This window comes from Aquarana catesbeiana, linkage group LG10 (genome assembly GCF_042186555.1).
Source record: "Aquarana catesbeiana isolate 2022-GZ linkage group LG10, ASM4218655v1, whole genome shotgun sequence".
Classification (NCBI taxonomy): domain Eukaryota; kingdom Metazoa; phylum Chordata; class Amphibia; order Anura; family Ranidae; genus Aquarana; species Aquarana catesbeiana.
This window is the reverse complement of record NC_133333.1, coordinates 252,963,590-252,983,767: the sequence shown is the minus strand read 5'-3', so window position 1 is coordinate 252,983,767 and position 20,178 is coordinate 252,963,590. Positions and strand designations below refer to the sequence as shown.

Below are 20,178 nucleotides of genomic sequence, written 5' to 3'. Positions count from 1 at the left end.
GTGATCTGGCCAGTAACACACGTCCTGTATTAGAATGCCCCTCCCCCCACACTCTGGAGGAAGGAGCACAGGAGTTGGTGGGAGGCCACTGGACAAACCCCGCTACTCCTACTAAAGGGGAACAGTATTTTTTTCTTGGGACACAGTGCAGGCTCCTATACTTGGGATTAGAGGGACTTTATCTGGGCGCTCCAACACCAGATTTGGGCCCCAACGCACCGGCTAGCAAGAAAAGAGTTTGTGAGAGAATGACAAATTATTATCTTTGCATTGCACCTTAAAGATGGTATTAAACCCAAAACCAATAATGTATTATATTGCAGCTTACCAATCGTTAGATGTGGTGGCTACATTAGTTTCCTTTTTTTAGGCTATTATCTCTCTGTTTTCACCTGGTGATCTGGCCAGTAGCACACCTCCTGTATTAGAGTGCCCCCCCACTCTGGAGGAAGGAGCACAGGAGTTGGTGGGAGGCCACTGGACAAACCCCACTACTCCTACTAAAGGGGAACAGTGTTTTTTTTCTTGGGACACAGTGCAGGCTCCTATATTTGGAATTGGAGGGACTTTATGTGGGCGCTCCAACACCAGATCTGGGCCCCAATGCACCGGCTAGTAGGGAAAGAGTTTGTCAGAGAATGACAAATTATTATCTTTGCAATGCAACTTAAAGTTCTATTACACCCAAAACCAAGAATGTCATATATTGCAGACTACCAATCATTAGATGTGGTGGCTGCATTTCTTTTCTTTTTTTAGCCCCCCCCCCTGTTTTCACTTGATGATCTGGCCAGTAACACACCTCCTGTATTAGTGCGACCCCCCCCTGCTCTGGTTGAAGGAGCACAGGAGTTGGTGAGAGGCCACTGGACAAATCCCACTACTCCTACTAAAGGGGCACAGTATTTTTTTCTTGGGACACAGTGCAGGCTCCTATACTTGGAATTGGAGGGACTTTATGTGGGTGCTCCAACACCAGGTTTGGGCCCCAACACACCGGCTAGTAAGAAAAGAGTTTGTCAGAGAATGACAAATTATTATCTTTGCAGTGCACCTTACAGTGTTTTTACACCCAAAACCAATAATCTCACAAATGCTCTTCTGGAAGAATGGTCAAACATTCCCATAGACACCCTCCTAAACCTTGTGGACGGCCTTCCCAGAAGAGGTGAAGCTGTTATAGCTGCAAAGGGTGGGACCAACTCAATATTGAACCCTACGGACGAAGACTGGGATGCCAATAAAGTTTGTGTGTGTGTAAAAACAGGCGTCCTAATACTTTTGGTAATATAGTGTATATGTGTGTGTGTATATGTGTGTATGTATGTGTGTGTGTGTGTATATATATATATATATATATATATATATATATATATATATATATATATATATATATATATATATATTTGTGTATTTTTTCCTGAAAATTTAAGTTTGATAAATGGCTGCGCAAATATTGTGTGACATAAAAAAGTGAAACAGCCACCATTTTATTCTCCAGGGCCTCTGTTTTTAGGAAATACCGTATTTATCGGCGTATAACACGCACTTTTTTCCCCTTAAAATAAGGGGAAAATCGTGGGTGCGTGTTATACGCCGATCCCCGCTATTTTGTGATGTGTCGGAGCGATCACCGCGATCGCCGCTGACATTCACATAGCTTGAATTTTTAAACATGGCGCCGCGGAGTTCGGAGGGACTCGGGGGCGCTCGTTCAGCTGAACGAGCGCCGCCGAGGACACAGTGACTGGGCGGAGCCGAGATACACATAGCCGAGGGATCTCGGCTTTTCTCGGCGCCGTTCACAGTCACGCCCAGTCCCGCCATTGGACCTGTGTTATGTCCATCATAGGGACTGGGCGTGACTGTGAACGGCGCCGAGAATAGCCGAGAACCCTTGGATATGTGTATCTCGGCTCCGCCCAGTCACTATGTCCTTGGCGGCGCTCGTTCAGTTGAACGAGCGCCCCCGAGTCCCTCCGAACTCCGCGGCGCCATGTTTAAAAATACAAACTAAACGTTTGTATGTCGGCGGCGACAAGGCTGCACGGACCACTGGGGACAAGGCTGCACTGGGGCAAAGCTGAACTGGGGCAAAGCTGCACTGGGGGCAAAGCTGAACTGGGGCAAAGCTGCACTGGGGACAAAGCTGAACTGGGGCAAAGCTGCACTGGGGACAAGGCTGCACTGGGGCAAAGCTGCACTGGGGACAAGGCTGCACTGGGGCAAAGCTGCACTGACAAGGCTGCACTGGGGCAAAGCTGCACTGACAAGGCTGCACTGGACACTGAGGAAAGGCTGCAGATGAACATTTAAATGTAAGTTTTTTTTTCCTTAAACTTCCCTCCTAAAAGTTTTTTTCCTTAAAATTCCCTCCTAAACTTGGGGTGCGTGTTATACGCCGGCGCATGTTATACGCCGATAAATACGGTACATAATATTTGGGGGTACGGTGTGAAGTAATTTTCTAGCAAAAAGAAAAAAAAAATGCTGACTTTAACATGTGTGCAAGAAATGAAGAAATTGTCCTAGTAGGCAAGCAATGATTTTGCCCACCCCTGGTAGAGTGCCCCTGGGCACATTTTGCACCCTTACTAGTTATATTGTGATCTGAGCGGCTGCCATTTTTTGTTTTTTTTGTTGGTTTCCTTTTAAAAAAAACCTGAAGCCGCTGGGTGTATATTAGCCGGCGGTTCCATAGGTAAGACTCCGATTCCCGGATCATACATTATTCTCTAGCCTCATCCTACACCTGGCCTCCTGACAGTAAGACTTCCCCCACCGCCATTACCGGATTAGTCCAGGGTGCTGGCGGTATAGTTAGACGTCAGGATCACTTTCCTTTGGGGTTTTAATTAACATTCATATTTAACTGCACCGCGGCTTCCAGCAATTAAGGAAACAGATGTTTACACTGACAGCCGAGCTCCGGTGCAAAAGGAGAACAAGGGAATAAAGGTTTAAAGGAGAACGCATAGCTGCCAGCACTTAGGGGCTTAAAGCAACTCCTGCAATAGGAAAATAGTACTTTATTCTCCCTCCACTACAGGACTCGGCTTCTAATAGTCAAGCCGGTGCTCTGATTGACGTGTCTCCACACTCAGTCCACATGGAATATAATAAAATTCAGCCGAATACTCAGTAACATTCATTGAAATATTCATTTTTATTTGCTACTTGGAAGAGAGGTGTGGAAGACACTGATTGGAGGCCAATAGGAAGGATTGGCAGAGAGGGGCAGAGGACATTGAATGGAAATCAGTGGAGAGATTTGCAGAGAGGGATGGAGGACACTAAATGGAAATCAGTGGAGAGATTTGCAGAGAGGGATGGAGGACACTGAATGGAGGTCAGTGGAGAGATTTGCAGAGAGGGATGGAGGACACTGAATGGAGGCCAGTGGAGGGATTGGCAGAGAGGGTTGGAGGACACAGAGGAAATGAGCAGAGGGATTGGCAGAGAGGTTTTTGAGGGCACTGAATGGTGGCAAGTGGGAGGAATTGGCAGAGAGGTGTGAAGGACACTGAGTGGAGGCCAGTGAAAAGATTGGCAGAGAGGGGTGGAGGACATTGAATGGAGGCCAGTGGAGGGATTGGCAGAGAGGGTTGGAGGACACTGAATGGAGGTCAGTGGAGAGATTTGCAGAGAGGGGCAGAGGACACTGAATGGAGGTCAGTGGAGGGATCAGCAGAGAGGCGTGGAGGACACTGAGTGGAGGCCAGTGGAGGGATTGGCTGAGAGGGTTGGAGGACACTGAATGGAGGCCAGTGGAGGGATTGGCAGAGAGGGTTGGAGGACACTGAATGGAGGCCAGTGGAGGGATTGGCAGAGAGGGTTGGAGGACACAGAGGAAATGAGCAGAGGGATTGGCAGAGAGGTTTTTGAGGGCACTGAATGGTGGCAAGTGGGAGGAATTGGCAGAGAGGTGTGAAGGACACTGAGTGAGGCCAGTGGGAGGGATTGGCAGAGGGGGTTGGAGGACACTGAGAGGAGTCCAATGAAAAGATTGGCAGAGAGGGTTGGAGGACACTAAGCAGAGTCCAGTGGGAAGGATTGGCAGAGAGGGGTGGAGGACACCGAGAGGAGGCCAGTGGAGGGATTGGCAAAGATAGGTGGAGGATACTGAGCGGAGGCCAGTGGAGGTATTGGCAGAGAGAGGTGGAGAACACTGAAAGGAGGCCAGTGGGAGGGTTTAGCAGAGAGGGTGGAGGACACTGAGTGGAGGCCAGTGGAGGGATTGGCTGAGAGGTATGGAGGACACTGAGAAGTTGGTATGGTAGATGAGATTGGAAGCAGCCTTTATAAGAGGACTGAAGGAGGTATAGTCTGTGTAGAAGTTGACCAATGAAGAGAGAGTTAGTCATAGAGAATAGTAAAGGGAGAGATAAGAGAGCGAATTAGTGCCTTGCTCGTTTTTTTTCGTTCATTGGAAAATTTTGGAGATGTTATGGAGGTGAAGGTGGCAGGATCTGAATAGTGATTAAATGTTGGGTCAAAAAGCAGAGGTCAAAGTCCAGGATGATATCTTGAACCCTGATGTGAGTGAAGGGACTGATATTAGTACTATTAATCTTTATGTTCTCTTGTCCTGGTGACACAGGGGCAGGAAGTATGGAAAATCTCCTGAATGGGGTCACAGCAATAGTAAGCTAAGCATAATTTACAATGGTTCTCTGGGTTACAAAATGTTGTCCGCATAAAGGTGAACTGAAGAACATGCTCTCCGAGTATCATAAATGGTTGGGTAGGCTGACCACTCATACTCATCCCAGAAGCTGGAAGCCAAGACATCTTCATATGGATGTTTCCTACACATCCAGCCATCCTCACAGAACTAGGGCTAGCCAGCACTGGAGGTACTATATATGAACAAAAGCTAATCATAATAATAATGCAAAACCTTCCAGTGCAAACACAGCCCTGTAATAGGACGTTCCTCCAAGGTGACATTTCCATTAAAGGTGAATCGCCTTTGCAGCAATTGTCTAACGCAACATTGCACCTGCCTGGAGCTCCGTAAGGTCACAACCACTCCAACGTCTGTTTTTAAAGGTATAGAATACGTCCATATTTGTCAGGGAGGTTTTCAAATCCAGCCCGGTCCTTTGATTATCCTCGGAGTGTTTTGTTTGCGTCCAACAAAGCTTTCCTCCCGGAGATAAATGGTACCCAATGCTGCTATTCTGTCGGAGAGCCGGTGGGTAAACACCACCACAAAGCAGACAATGCCGCCATTGTGTTGACTTGGCAGGCGGACGTATTACAAGGTCCCCAAGCGGGAGAGAGAGTGATGGTTGAGTGTATAATCTCTTTAATTGGGTCGAGCCGAGGGACCGGTGAGAATTAAAGGGGGGCACCCTCATCGTTTTGTAGGAATATTTAGGAAAATGAAACTGAAATTACATTTTGTAAAGTTTGCAGAGACTAGAAGGTATTGTGGTGTTACAGCTTTTGCCTGAATGTAGTTTAAAGCGGAACTTCACTCACTCAACCAACATGAACTCTTTATAATCCTTATGCTGCTAGCATTAGTGAATAGATACACTATTTTACCAAAAGTATTGGGACACCTGCCTTTACACACACATGAACTTTAATGACATCCCAGTCTTAGTCCGTAGGGTTCAATATTGAGTTGGCCCAACCTTTGCAGCTATAACAGCTTCAACTCTTCTGGGAAGGCCGTCCACAAGGTTTAGGAGTGTGTCTATGGGAATGTTTGACCATTCTTCTAGAAAAGTTTTTGTGAGGTCAGGCACTGATGTTGGACGAGAAGGCCTGGCTCACAGTCTCCGCTCTAATTCATCCCAAAGGTGTTCTATCGGGTTGAGGTCAGGACTCTGTGCAGGCCAGTCAGGTTCCTCCACCCCAAACTCGCTCATCCATGTCTTTATGGATCTTGCTTTGTGCACTGGCCCAAATCATTTGGTGGAGGGGGGATAATGGTGTGGGGTTGTTTTTGAGGGGTTGGGGTGGACTCCTTAGTTCCAGTGAAGGAAACTCTTAAAGCATCAGAATACCAAGACATTTTGGATAATTTAAAGTTCCCAACTTTGTGGGAACAGTTTGGGGACGGCCCCTTCCTGTTCCAACATGACTGCACACCAGTGCACAAAGCAATGTCCATAAAGACATGGATGAGCAAGTTTGTGGAGGCCAGTCAAGTTCCTCCACCTCAAACTCGCTCATCCATGTCCCACAAAGTTGGAAGCATGACATTTTCCAAAATGTCTTGGTATGCTGACACCTTAAGAGTTCCCTTCACTGGAAATAAGGGGCCAAACCCAACCCCTGAAAAACAACCCCCACACCATAATCCCCCCCCCCCCCACACCATAATCCCCCCTCCACCAAATGATTTGGGCCAGTGCACAAAGCAAGGTCCATAATGACATGGATGAGCAAGTTTGGGGTGGAGGAACTTGACTGGCCTGCGCAGAGTCCTGACCTTAACCCAATAGAATGCCTTCGGGATGAATTAGAGAGGAGACTGCGAGCCAGGCCTTCTCGTCCAACATCAGTGCCTGACCTCACAAATGCACTTCTGGAGGAATGGTCAAACATTCCCATAGACACACTCTTAAACCTTGTGGACGGCCTTCCCAGAAGAGTTGAAGCTGTTATTGCTGCAAAGGGCCAACTCAATATTTAACCCTACGGACTAATAGGGCGTACACACGGTCGGACATTGATCGGACATTCCGACAACAAAATCCATGGATTTTTTCAGACGGATGTTGGCTCAAAATTGTCTTGCATACACACGGTCACACAAAGTTGTCCGAAAATCCGTTCGTTCTGAACGCGGTGATGTAAAACACGTACGTCGGGACTATAAACGGGGCAGTGGCCAATAGCTTTCATCTCTTTATTTATTCTGAGCATGCGTGGCACTTTGTCCGTCTTATTTGTGTACACACGATCGGAATTTCCGACAACGGATTTTGTTGTCCGAAAATTTTATCTCCTGCTCTCCAACTTTGTGTGTCGGAAAATGTCCGATGGAGCCCACACATGGTCGGAATTTCCGACAACACGCTCCGATCGGACATTTTCCATCGGAAAATCCGACCGTGTGTACGGGGCATTAGACTGGGATGTCATTAATGTTCATGTGCGTGTAAAAGGCATGTGTCCCAATACTTTTGGTAATATAGTGTATTTCTTTAGTTAGTTCCTGGTTTCTGGCCTAGGTCAAAATGAAATTATATATTCCTGGAGTCTTCTTGGGAAGAGGGGCTTTCTGAGCTAAAGACACCCTCCTGCCTGCATGGCTGAACTAAGGGCAGATGGATTCCAGGAAGTAAATGCTACATGAACCAGCTGCCCTTACTAAAGATGGCTACTGCTAGAAATGCTAGGGGGTGTTTTTTCAAAGTGATTTGTCAGCAAAATTGCCATGGTCACTGGCCAAATATGGCCATGGTTGCTTAACAAATATGTCCAAGGTCGCTTACCTAATATGGCCATGAATGCTGGCCAAATATGGCCACGACCACTTAACAGATATAGCCATGGTTGATGACTAAATATGGCCATGGTCGCTGGACAATTATAGCTATGGTCGCTGACCAAATATGACCCTGGTTGCTGACCAAACATGGCCATGGTCTCTGACCAAATATGGTCATGGTCACTGGCCAAATATGGCAATGATTGCTTACGAAATATGGCCATAGTCACTGACCAAATATGTCCATGGTCACTTACCAAATATGGTCATGGTTGCTGGCCAAATATGCCACAGCCACTTAACAAATATAGCCATGGTTGATGACTAAATATGGCCATGGTCTTTGGCCAAATATGACCATGGTTGCTGACCAAACATGACCATGGTCTCTGACCAAATATGGTCATGGTCACTGCCCAAATATGGCCATGATTGCTTACGAAATATGGCCAAAGTCACTGGCCAAAGATGGCCATGGTCGCTGACCAAAAATGGCCATGATTGCTTACGAAATATGGCCATAGTCACTGACCAAATATGTCCATGGTCACTTACCAAATATGGTCATGGTTGCTGGCCAAATATGGCAATGGCCACTTAACAAATATAGCCATGGTTGATGACTAAATATGGCCATGGTTGCTGGCCAAATATAGCTATGGTCGCTGACCAAATATGACCATGGTTGCTGAGCAAACATGGGCATGGTCTCTGACCAAATATGATCATGGTCACTGCCCAAAAATGGCCATGATTGCTTAAGAAATATGGCCATAGTCACTGACCAAATATGGCCATGGTCACTAATCAAATATAGCAGCTAAATATAGGTCGCTAATCAAATATAAGGGGGTTTTACTGGTTGCTAGTAAGCTGGCAGCCGCTGGTTTCCTAACAGCCTTAGCAGGGAGTTATCAAAATTTGCACCTTGGCAGATGGGTGAACCCCAACAGGCAAAATTCAGCATGAACCCGATTTCCCTCCCTGATGGCCACTATAACCTTTGTAATAGACATGTCAGCGTGATAAGGGCCACACTTTGGTAATGATCGATCCACTCTGCGTTCCCCTGTCTAGGGATGGAAACCGGAGCCCTGAAAGGTGATATAAATGATTCAGCAGAGTCGCGGCTTTGCAGAGCTCCTCATTGTACAGCACATAATGGGGGATGGACAGAGATCTTGGAAAGAATAATTGCATTGTGTTTGTCATCCTAATAGAAGACAAGGCTCATTTGCATGATATGGACGGGCCATGCTTGCTCATGGCAGCTGTTGCCATGCGTTGTCATTGGCCGAGCAGCGAGTGTAGATAAGGATTTTATTGCGCTGCTTTTAATAAGTGGAAGCTGCCAGGCCGAGCTGTACAGTTGTAGGCTACAGATATCACAGAAAAGGAATACACTGGTGTCTGGTGTCCGATATGGGAGCTCTTTGGCTATTTAACCCCAGGCAGAGATGACCAGAGATGAATTCCCAGTTCAAAGGTCAACGGGGTGATGTGCGTCTGCAACCGGCTTTACAGGGGAGCCACTTCTGTAAAGGGCCCCGTCCACCTAAATGTGATATTTTAGTTGTAGGTGGGGCCTGGTGGGCCAAGTCTATGTTTGGCTTCTTGGATGATCCAACAACAAAATCCTCCTCCCGTAATTCCCCACCACGTGTTCCTGTTAACATTCTTTATAATATAAAATACATTTTAAAAATCCAGCAAGGATGTTGAGAATCCCTTATAATGGGCAGAGCTGTGCAGACTCGGGGGGGTGTTTCAACTCCCCACCAATAACTGATACAGTGCCTTGAAAAAGTATTCATACCCCTTGACATTTTCCACATTCTGTCATGTTACAACCAAAAACCTAAATGTATTTTATTGGGATTTTATGTGATAGACCAACACAAAGTGGCACATAATTGTGAAGTGGAAGGAAGATTATAAATGGTTTTCATTTTTTTTTACAAATAAATATGTGAAAAGTGTGGGGGGCATTTGTATGGTGCCCCTTTTACTCTGATACCCCTAACTAAAATCTAGTGTAACCAATTGCCTTCAGAAGTAATTTCATTACTAAATAGAGTCCACCTGTGTGTAATTTAATCTCAGTATAAATACAGCTGTTCTGTGAAGCCCTCAGAGGTTTGTTAGAGAACCTTAGTAAACAAACAGCATCATGAAGGCCAAGGAACACACCAGACAGGTCAGCGATAAAGTTGTGGAGAAGTTTAAAGCAGGGTTAGGTTAAAAAAAAATCCCAAACTTTCAAAAATCTCACGGAGCTCTGTTCAATCCATCATCGGAAAATGGAAAGAGTATGGCACAACCGCAAACCTACCAAGACATGGCCGTCCACCTAAACTGACCGGCCGGGCAAGGAGAGCATTCATCAGAGAAGCAGCCAAGAGGTCCATGGTAACTCTGGAGGAGCTGCAGAGATCCACAGCTCAGGTGGGAGAATCTGTCCACAGGACAACTATTAGTCGTGTTCTCCACAAATCTGCCCTTTATGGAAGAGTGACAAGAAGAAAGACATTGGTGAAAGAAAGTCATAAGAAGTCCTGTTTGTAGTTTGTGAGAAGCCATGTGAAGGACACAGCAAACATGTGGAAGAAGGTGATCTGGTCAGATGAGAACTTTTTGGCCTAAAAGCAAAACGCTATGTGTGGGGGGAAAACTAACACTGCACATCACCGTGAACACACCATCCCCACTGTGAAACGTGGTGGTGGCAGCATCATGTTGTCGGGATCCTTTTCTTCAGCAGGGACAGGGAAGCTGGTCAGAGTTGATGGGAAGATGGATGGAGCCAAATACAGGACAATCTTAGAAGAAAACCTGTTTAGAGTCTGCAAAAGACTTGAGACTGGGGCGGAAGTTCACCTTCCAGCAGGACAACGACCCGAAACATACAGCCAGAGCTACAATGGAATGGTTTGGATCAAAGCATATTCATGTGTTAGAATGGCCCAGTCACAGTCCAGACCTAAATCCAATTGAGAATCTGTGGAAATACTTGAAAATTGCTGTTCACAGACGCTCTCCATCCAATCTGACAGAGCTTGAGATATTTTACAAAGAAGAATTGGCAAAAATGTCCCTCTCTAGATGTGCAAAGCTGGTAGAGATATCCCCAAAAAGACTTGCAGCTGTAATTGCAGAGAAAGGAGGTTCTACAAAGTATTGACTCCGGGGGGCGCCATACAAATACCCCCCCCCCCACACTTTTCACATATTTATTTGTAAAACATTTTGAAAACCATTTATAATTTCCCTTCCACTTCACAATTATGTGTTGGTCTATCACATAAAATCCCAATAAAATACATTTATATTTCTGGGTGTAACATGACACAATGTGGGAAGTTTCAAGGGGTATGAGAACTTTTTCAAGGCACTGTAGGTCTGTTTTTTGCGGAGTGGCTCTTTAATGAACAGATATGAAAGATAAACAAAACAGACATCATCTCCATGTGTGACTCAGTGGGGGTAATTCCAGTGCTGAGTGTTCTCTGCTGTATTCAAATCATTCACCAGAAATCAGGAATGACACAGCAGAACACACTCAGCACTGGAATTACTTTCAATACACAAAAGATTTCTTTCAATCAGATCACACATTTATATATTTCAGGACTATATTTATTCACTAATTTATAACACTCTTTTGTACATTACCACAAAGCACTGCACACCATTTTTTGTTTTTTATTGCCCTATCTGCATGCTCACTGTGTAGAGGTGGGGGGGGGGAGCAGAGGACTGTGTGGATGCTGGTCGAGAAGGATGGGAATTGGTCCGTGGTGACCCTGGGCAGGGGAGCGCTATGGTAATGAAACAGTATGGTGAGGTTAGTGGTGAGGGGGCGGGGTATTGGTCAGCTTGGCTTGGATAGCACAGTCTGGCACATCCACCCCCCTCGGTGTCCTCCCTGCGGCCCCCTCACCAGGCTGATCCGTCACACCCGGCTGGATATGCCGCGGCTCCACTCTCCCCCTCGGAGCTCCGCGCTCCACAAGCCGGCCGCCGCCGCCACTCGCAGCAGTTCCAAACACCGGCACTCCATGTCCTCACCGAAGTGCACACAGCGTTGAGGAGCGACGCAGGGCAGCAGAGGATGACGTCAGTGGGAGTCAGGAAGCGGGAAAAGCCGGCGCGGCTTACTCCCGTGGCTTTTCGGTAGCTTTCGGCTCTGCACGGTCGCGAAGGGGGGGCATATCGTGGCGTGAGGATGACGTCATCCAAAAATCGATTATGCTAGTCGTAGCATTGATGCCGCATCGTGTATGGTCGAATCGTGATGCATCGATGCTACGATTATTTTCAACAGTCCTAGTGGGGGGGGATTTACTAAGGGCAAATAGACAGTGCACTTTGCAAAGTGCAGTTGCCCAGGAGTTTACTGAGCAGAAGCTGTTTTTTTTTTAATATTTTCCCTGCATGTGATTGGGTTTTCTTTGCAAAGTGAAGCTTTACCTCATTTACTAAGCTCTGGAGCACTTTGTGAAGTGCACAGTCTATTTTCCTTTAAGTAAATCAAACCTAGTGACTTGTCTATCTCTAATAATAGAGCCTGGTTCTGTCCTAACCTATTTTTATTCATTATCGCAGTGAAAGTTTTCTTGGCTCTGCACAGGAATAGGGTGGAGGGTGAACTTTGCTCTTTCCTGAATTAGTCCTATAAATACATCTGACTTAGGGAAGCAGGAAAAGTATACAATATATTCCAGCAGCTGGTTATAAGGAAGCTTAAATGTTCTGTTTTAATGATATAGATAGGAGGCTGATTACACTGGATGAGCCCCACGATGACGATGACCTTCACTGGAGGAAAGACAAATTACTTTACTGAGAGGTTAAAGCTGAACTCCGGGATCAGCAAATATTGTTTAATCCAATCATCACATGTCGTCTTCTTGAATCCCGGTGATCTTTGTGTACAGTAAAACCTTGGTTTGAGAGTAACTTGGTTTGAGAGCGTTTTGCAAGATGAGCGAAATTTTGAAATCAATTTTGACTTGATATACAAGCGATGTCTTGATATAAAAGTAGCGTCACGTCACAGCCGAGTATAAAAGAAAAGAGGGGAGCCTCTAAGTGTAGCATTATGGTTACAATTAATGAAGGTACAAAATTTAGCAACTCGCATGGTTGATGAATAAAACAGGCACATCTAATGCCCCATACACACGATCGGAAATTCCGCCAGCAAAAGTCCGATGTGAGCTTTTGGTCGGAAAATGCGTCCGTGTGTACGCTCCATCGGACTTTTGCTGGCGGAATATCCGCCAGCAAAAGATTGAGAGCAGGTTCTCTATTTTTCCGACAATCGGAAATTCCGATTGTCTGTATGCAATTCTGACGCGCAAAATTCCTACACATGCTCGGAAACAATGAACTTAATTTTCTCGGCTCGTCGTAGTGTTTGTACGCCACCGCGTTCTTGATGGCCATCCAAGATTTTTCTGATGGAAATTCCGCTTGTGTGTACGGGGTATAAGTATGCAGACATCCGGGGTAAAGTTGTCCACATGGACCATCCCCAATAACCGCCATCAGCGTCATCCCTTCCACGCTGCGCTCCACGAACGCTTCAAGCCTCACTTTCAGATCGCTCTACTGCAGGGCGGTCTTCCCGGTCACGATTGAAGGCTGACAGCGGTGAGAGCCGGCGGTGCGGGGGATGGTCTATGAGGACAGCTTTACCCCGGATGCCGGCATACTTAGATGTGCCTTTTTTATCAACCATATGAGTTGCTAAATGTTGTACCTTCATTCAATGTAACCATATTGCTACACTTAGAGGCGCCTCTCTTCTCTTTTATATTCTGGAGCTCCTACTGGATTTTGCCTCTAATCCCCTTGTGGAGGCTTCCATGTGTAGATGGACATTTTATGGTTACACAACCAATCACATCGCTATAATCTTTTTATATGGACTTTAAACTGAAGGACCTATGAATAAATGGTTGTGGAACGAATCATCTAAGTTTCCATTATTTCTTATGGGGAAATTTGCTTTGATATACAAGTGCTTTGTATTACAAGCCTGTTTCTGGAACTAATTATGCGCGCAATCCAAGGTTTTACTGAAATTGTTCCAGATCTGTGCAGTAATCTAGTGTGAGACTTCCTGTAATAAAGACCTGAAAGCTGATTGGGGTTTGCAGGGGGTCAATTGCTCCTTTAGAGTGGTCTAGGGGTGACAATGTTACCCACGCCTAATCTGTATACAGCGCTATTACACGAGCAACAGACATCGGCACAATAATGTATATGCTGTTAATCTTCCCTTTCTAAGGTAATTATTGCTACACCTTTATTATTCATTCACTATTGTCATACAACTGGTGGGCTCTGCGCCCCGAGCCCAGCCTTTTTTGAAGCCTATTAGAGCCTCTGGCTCTACTCATGTGCTCCATGGGGAAGCACCTGATGAAGAGGAGGAGCCAGAAGCTCAGATGGGACAACCCAGAAGAGGAGGATCGGGGCTGCTCTGTGCAAAACCATTACACAGAACAGGTAAGTATAACGTTAGTTTGTTTTTTATTTATTTATTTATTTATTTATTTATTTATTTTTAAATAACAAACCTTGACAATCACTTTCAGTGAGACCAATACAAGCCTTTTAGCCGCCCCGGGCTTTGAAATTCCTTACTGTTGTCCTCTCATTTTCTTATCTGTACATTTTCGAGGCCAGCATAATAAAGATTGTAGAGGGTTACAATATTGGGGACTTTAAGCCCCCCAAAAAACACTGGGGGTGTAACAACTATATCCGCTACCTCCACCTGTCCGTCTATCCGCTACTCTTGCTACCTTCAGGCGATCCCTGAAAACTCATCTCTTCAGGAAAGCCTATAACGTCTCTAACTAATATTTTACCCACTTCCATCAGCTCATTCCCCACAGTTACAACCTTTTGTACCACCTGACCCACCCTATTAGATTGTAAGCTCTTCTGACCAGGGCCCTTTTAATCCTCCTGTATCTTATTGTATTATAACTGTATTGTCTCCCTTTTATATTGTAAAGCGCTGCGTAAACTTTTGGCGCTATATAAATCCCGTATATTAATAATAATAATAATATCCGGGAACTTTGTAAAATGGAGTCCTGGTGGATTTATGAACTAAGGTCTTTGGTGCCAGGGGGTTTGAATAAAGATTTTGATTTGGGGTGTTTCATTAGTAACTATTGAATGAATGGTCTACTATGTACATTTTGTTTATTAATGATAAAATTGATTATATGTTTACATTTTTTATTCATTATTTTAATTATATAGGATTCCGGATGCAGGATATTGCATCTTCATTTTTTCATCACTATTTCACTTTTATTATTTATTCAGTTTTTTGCATGGGCTATCCATTGTTTGCACTGATTTAAATTATGCACTGATATTGGATTCATTTATGCATATTTTGATGTATCGAGCACTGTGATTCTTAATTTTTTATAATTATTGATATTATTATAATCGTTCCATTACTTCAGTTACTGTAGCGCGGTACTATTTAAATTTGAAATAAATTTACACATTTATGAGAGTGTGAACAGTACCAGCATTATAGTCAGCCTACATTTTGGTTATCATTTAGTAGCTCGCAGGATTTTCACAATACATATTGTTTCTTTTTGCACTTTACATGATCTCCGAGAGCTGCTTATATTAATTTTTTTGTATTACATTGGCTGGTATCACAGTTTATTAAACAGCTGCCAAAAGTCTTGTTTCCAAACCGAGCGTAAATTTTTATAACTTTTTCTGTAATAAAGATCTTTCACTGCTGCTCCTTCTCCTTGTGCAGGGTGACTGGTCTTGTCTCCGCCCCTCTCCTGTAGTTTTCGCCAGGAAGCCTGTAATGGGTGGAGCCTGCTGGGCCCCTCCCACAGCTCTGCTCTCTTTCCTTGTGCTGGGTGACTGGTCTTGTCCCCCCCATTTGTAGTTTTCTGCAGTGGGTGGAGCCTGCTGCCTCCTAATCCCCCCCCCCCCCCCCCCGCTCTGCTCCACGCACAGGCTATGTACAAAACAGTGATAATATCACTGCTACTTTTACATAGTAATATCTGGGTTTACAAAAGCATTTGGTGCTCACTGACTGGATTTATGTCTTTTATGGGTGTTGAAGAATATATTTAAATGAAAGTTTTTGTGCCCGGAGTCCAGCTGTCACCAGATCATTCATTTCAACAAAAATCTTCCCATAAGTTAATCTGGACATTCGTTGTATGTTATGAATTTTATGTACCTGTAAAAGCCACCCTGTATCCTCCACAACTACACTTAGATTGGGAGAGGGGGAGGAACACTGAGGACCGATCAGGTGTCTGACAACAAGGAACATGCTGAGATCATGAGAACACAGAAAGATGACCTCATCAGTCTGTTGCTGCTCCTTTTCTGTCCAATTAGAGGCCGGAGGCAGGAAGGTGACCATGCTGTGTTGCTTAACTGCAGCCAAGAAAAATCAGGACACCAGATTGGCTGTACTGGGTGTCGGGTCTGTGCAAATCTCAGGAATGAATGAACAGAAATACAAATTGTATAGACATTTCTGTGATGTATTCAGTTATTTGTGAGTTCAGCATCAATCTCCTGATAGTTGGCAGTTTAGTAAATCTCCCGGCACCCCTGAACCCTACAGCCTGATCATAGTGAAGTCTAAACTCAGTTTACAATTAACTTTTATAATATTATTGTCAGGTTGTAGTGATATTGTGTGATATTTCCTGCTGAGGTCTATGACCCGGTTGTATAGAAAAGGAAATACAGGTGAACTAGTTCCAATAAACACTGAATAATGGAAAATCAAGTCATTTTGGTGCCGATGCCGAGACCAGATAGATTCAGTATAAGGCTCTGGTCACATTTTTTGTATCAAAGGAGGATCAGTCAGGCCTAAGTCAATGTAGATCCGATAACCAGAACTGGAGGGAGCCAGCCTTTTCTCCAGGCTAGGGGAGTATTTGTCCTTTTTTTGCTACTCATTATTTAGGGTATAGAGGTGGGGCTGCTCTGCATCCCCATTACCCTACACCCCCCATACCCTACACTCTGCATCCCCCATTACTCTACACTGTTCATCCCCCATTACTCTACACTCTGCATCCCCCATTACTCTACACCCCCCATACCCTACGCTCTGCATCCCCATTACCCTACACCCCCCATACCCTACGCTCTGCATCCCCCATTACTCTACACGCTGCATCCCCCATTACTCTACACTGTTCATCCCCCATTACTCTACACTCTTCATCCCCCATTACTCTACATGCTGCATCCCCCATTACCCTACACTCTGCATCCCCCATTACTCCACACTCTGTATCCCCCATTACCCTACACTCTGCATCCCCCATTACCCTACACTCTGCATCCCCCATTATTGTACACTCTTCATCCCCCATTACCCTACACTCTGCATCCCCCATTACTCTACACTCTGCATCCCCCATTACTCTACACTCTGCATCCCCCATTACTCTACACGCTGCATCCCCCATTACTCTACACTGTTCATCCCCCATTACCCTACACTCTGCATCCCTCATTACTCTACACTCTGCATCTCCCATTACCCTACACTCTTCATCCCCCATTACTCTACACTCTGCATCCCCTTTTACCCTACACTCTGCATCCCCCATTATTCTACACTCTTCATCCCCCATTACTCTACACTCTGCATCCCCCATTACTCTACACTGTTCATCCCCCATTACCCTACACTCTGCATCCCCCATTACCCTACACTCTGCATCCCCCATTACCCTACACTCTGCATCCCCCATTACCCTACACTCTGCATCCCCCATTACTCTAAACTCTGCATCCCCCATTACCCTACACTCTGCATCCCCCATTACTCTACACTCTGCATCCCCCATTACTCTACACTCTTCATCCCCCATTACTCTACACTCTGCATCCCCCATTACTCTACAATCTTCATCCCCCATTACTCTACACTCTGCATCCCCCATTACTCTACACTCTGCATCCCCCATTACTCTACACTCTTCATCCCCCATTACCCTACACTCTGCATCCCCCATTACTCTACACTCTGCATCCCCCATTACTCTACACTCTGCATCCCCCATTAATCTACAATCTTCATCCCCCATTACCCTACACTCTGCATCCCCCATTACTCTACACTCTGCATCCCCCATTACTCTACACTCTGCATCCCCCATTAATCTACACTCTTCATCCCCCATTACCCTACACTCTGCATCCCCCATTACTCTACACTCTGCATCCCCCATTACTCTACACTCTGCATCCCCCATTAATCTACACTCTTCATCCCCCATTACCCTACACTCTGCATCCCCCATTACCCTACACTCTGCATCCTCCTTTACCCTACACTCTGCATCCCCCTTTACCCTACACTCTGCATCCCCCATTACCCTACACTCTGCATCCTCCTTTACCCTACACTCTGCATCCCCCTTTACCCTACACTCTGCATCCCCCATTACTCTACACTCTGCATCCCCCTTTACCCTACGCTCTGCATCCCCCATTACTCTACGCTCTGCATCCCCCATTACTCTACGCTCTGCATCCCCCATTACTCTACGCTCTGCATCCCCCATTACCCTACGCTCTGCATCCCCCATTACCCTACGCTCTGCATCCCCCTTTACCCTACGCTCTGCATCCCCCTTTACCCTACGCTCTGCATCCCCCTTTACCCTACGCTCTGCATCCCCCATTACTCTACGCTCTGCATCCCCCATTACTCTACGCTCTGCATCCCCCATTACTCTACGCTCTGCATCCCCCATTACTCTACGCTCTGCATCCCCCATTACTCTACGCTCTGCATCCCCCATTACTCTACACTCTGCATCCCCCATTACTCTACACTCTTCATCAGTCTAAGACCATCTGCTGTAGTAGGTTTGCACTCTCTGACAGCTTTCTATAGCATTTCATTCACTGAATAATATGTGGGGCCCTTTGGTGATGTTGGGGTCCCCTATATCATGTAGGTTAACCACCAATGATTTAGAGAGTCTGTAAAGTAAAAGCAGGGATCCAGCTGTGATAGGGATCCTCGCTGCTTGCTGGTCATTAGGAATTGATGAGGAAGATGACACCACTACTGTCATGATGGAGAAGTGATGGGCAGGGAAATGCGTTAGTGAATGGAGCCGAGTACAATGCCGAGTGAAAGAGAGGAGAAGAATGGACGATGACAGCTGCACTCTGCTTGATGCAGACTTCACCTACGACAGAGCCTGCTGCCCTCCCATCCTCCTATTCTCCCATCCTCCCATCCTCCCATCCTTCCATCCTCCCATCCTCCCATCCTCCCATCCTTCCATCCTCCTATTCTCCCATCCTCCCATCCTCCCAGCCTCCCATCCTCCCATCCTCCCATCCTTCCATCCTTCCATCCTCCCATCCTCCCATCCTCCCATCCTCCCATCCTTCCATCCTCCCATCCTCCCATCCTCCCAGCCTCCCATCCTCCCATCCTCCCATCCTCCCATCCTTCCATCCTTCCATCCTCCCATCCTCCTATTCTCCCATCCTCCCATCCTTCCATCCTCCCATCCTCCCATCCTCCCATCCTCCCATCCTTCCATCCTCCCATCCTCCCATCCTCCCATCCTCCCAGCCTCCCATCCTTCCATCCTCCCATCCTCCCAGCCTCCCATCCTTCCATCCTCCCATCCTCCCATCCTCCCATCCTTCCATCCTCCCATCCTCCCATCCTTCCATCCTCCCATCCTCCCAGCCTCCCATCCTCCCATCCTCCCAGCCTCCCATCCTCCCATCCTCCCATCCTCCTATTCTCCCATCCTCCCATCCTCCCATCCTTCCGTCCTTCCGTCCTCCCGTCCTTCCGTCCTCCCATCCTCCCATCCTCCTATCCTCCCATCCTCCCATCCTCCCATCCTTCCATCCTCCCAGCCTCCCATCCTCCCATCCTCCTAGCCTCCCATCCTCCCATCCTCCCAGCCTCCCATCCTCCCATCCTCCTAGCCTCCCATCCTCCCAGCCTCCCATCCTCCCATGCAAAGTAACATAAGCATCTGAATTTGACCCGGTATCAGCATCTTGCAATCTACTGTGCAGCAGAGCTCAGACTGGGGAGTGTGAAGCAGCACAGGGAGCCAGTCAGCTGTGCTGCAGTGCTCCTTATAAACCTAGGAGAATGCTGATAGGAGGAGAGAGTGGGGTCCATTCACAGGCAGGGGGGGGCGAGATAATACATGTAAGCAATAAAGAAAATATGGACAGTTTCTGTTCTTAATTGTTTCGTTCTGTTACTTTAAAATTCTGGGTACAAAAATATTCGAGAATAGTTCCATTGATCCCCAATCTGTATTGATTTTCTTTATAGCTGTGTCTCTCGATATCCCCCTTTGTAGCCACCCATTCAGATGCACTGAGAGCTCAGAGTGTAGGTGATTTTAAGTGAAGAGCGAGAGGGAAAGAACACTAACCCTTTAGATGAGCATGTTCCTGCCTGCTGGCCATTGGATGGTGCAGACTTTAGCTGTGCCGGTCAATAGCTTGATCACTGTTCCAGAAGCAGGTCTGGTGAAATGTCTTAAAGGAAATGATGGGCAGACTGTGAGTAAAAATGCATAAAAGTAACAATCATGCATCATCTGACAATCAATTGCCATACTGACACAGCTAATCCTGCCTGTCCTCCACACTCTCCTGTACAGCGTCTCTCTCCTCTCAGC

The 20,178-nt window shown here is 46.2% G+C and overlaps 1 protein-coding gene across 3 annotated transcripts in view; it reads left to right on the top strand.

Annotated features, from left to right (window-relative positions):
* Positions 1–20,178, top strand: part of ESPN (espin) — a 284,273-nt gene that overhangs the window by 155,449 nt on the left and 108,646 nt on the right. The gene's annotated exons all lie outside the window — the stretch shown is intronic.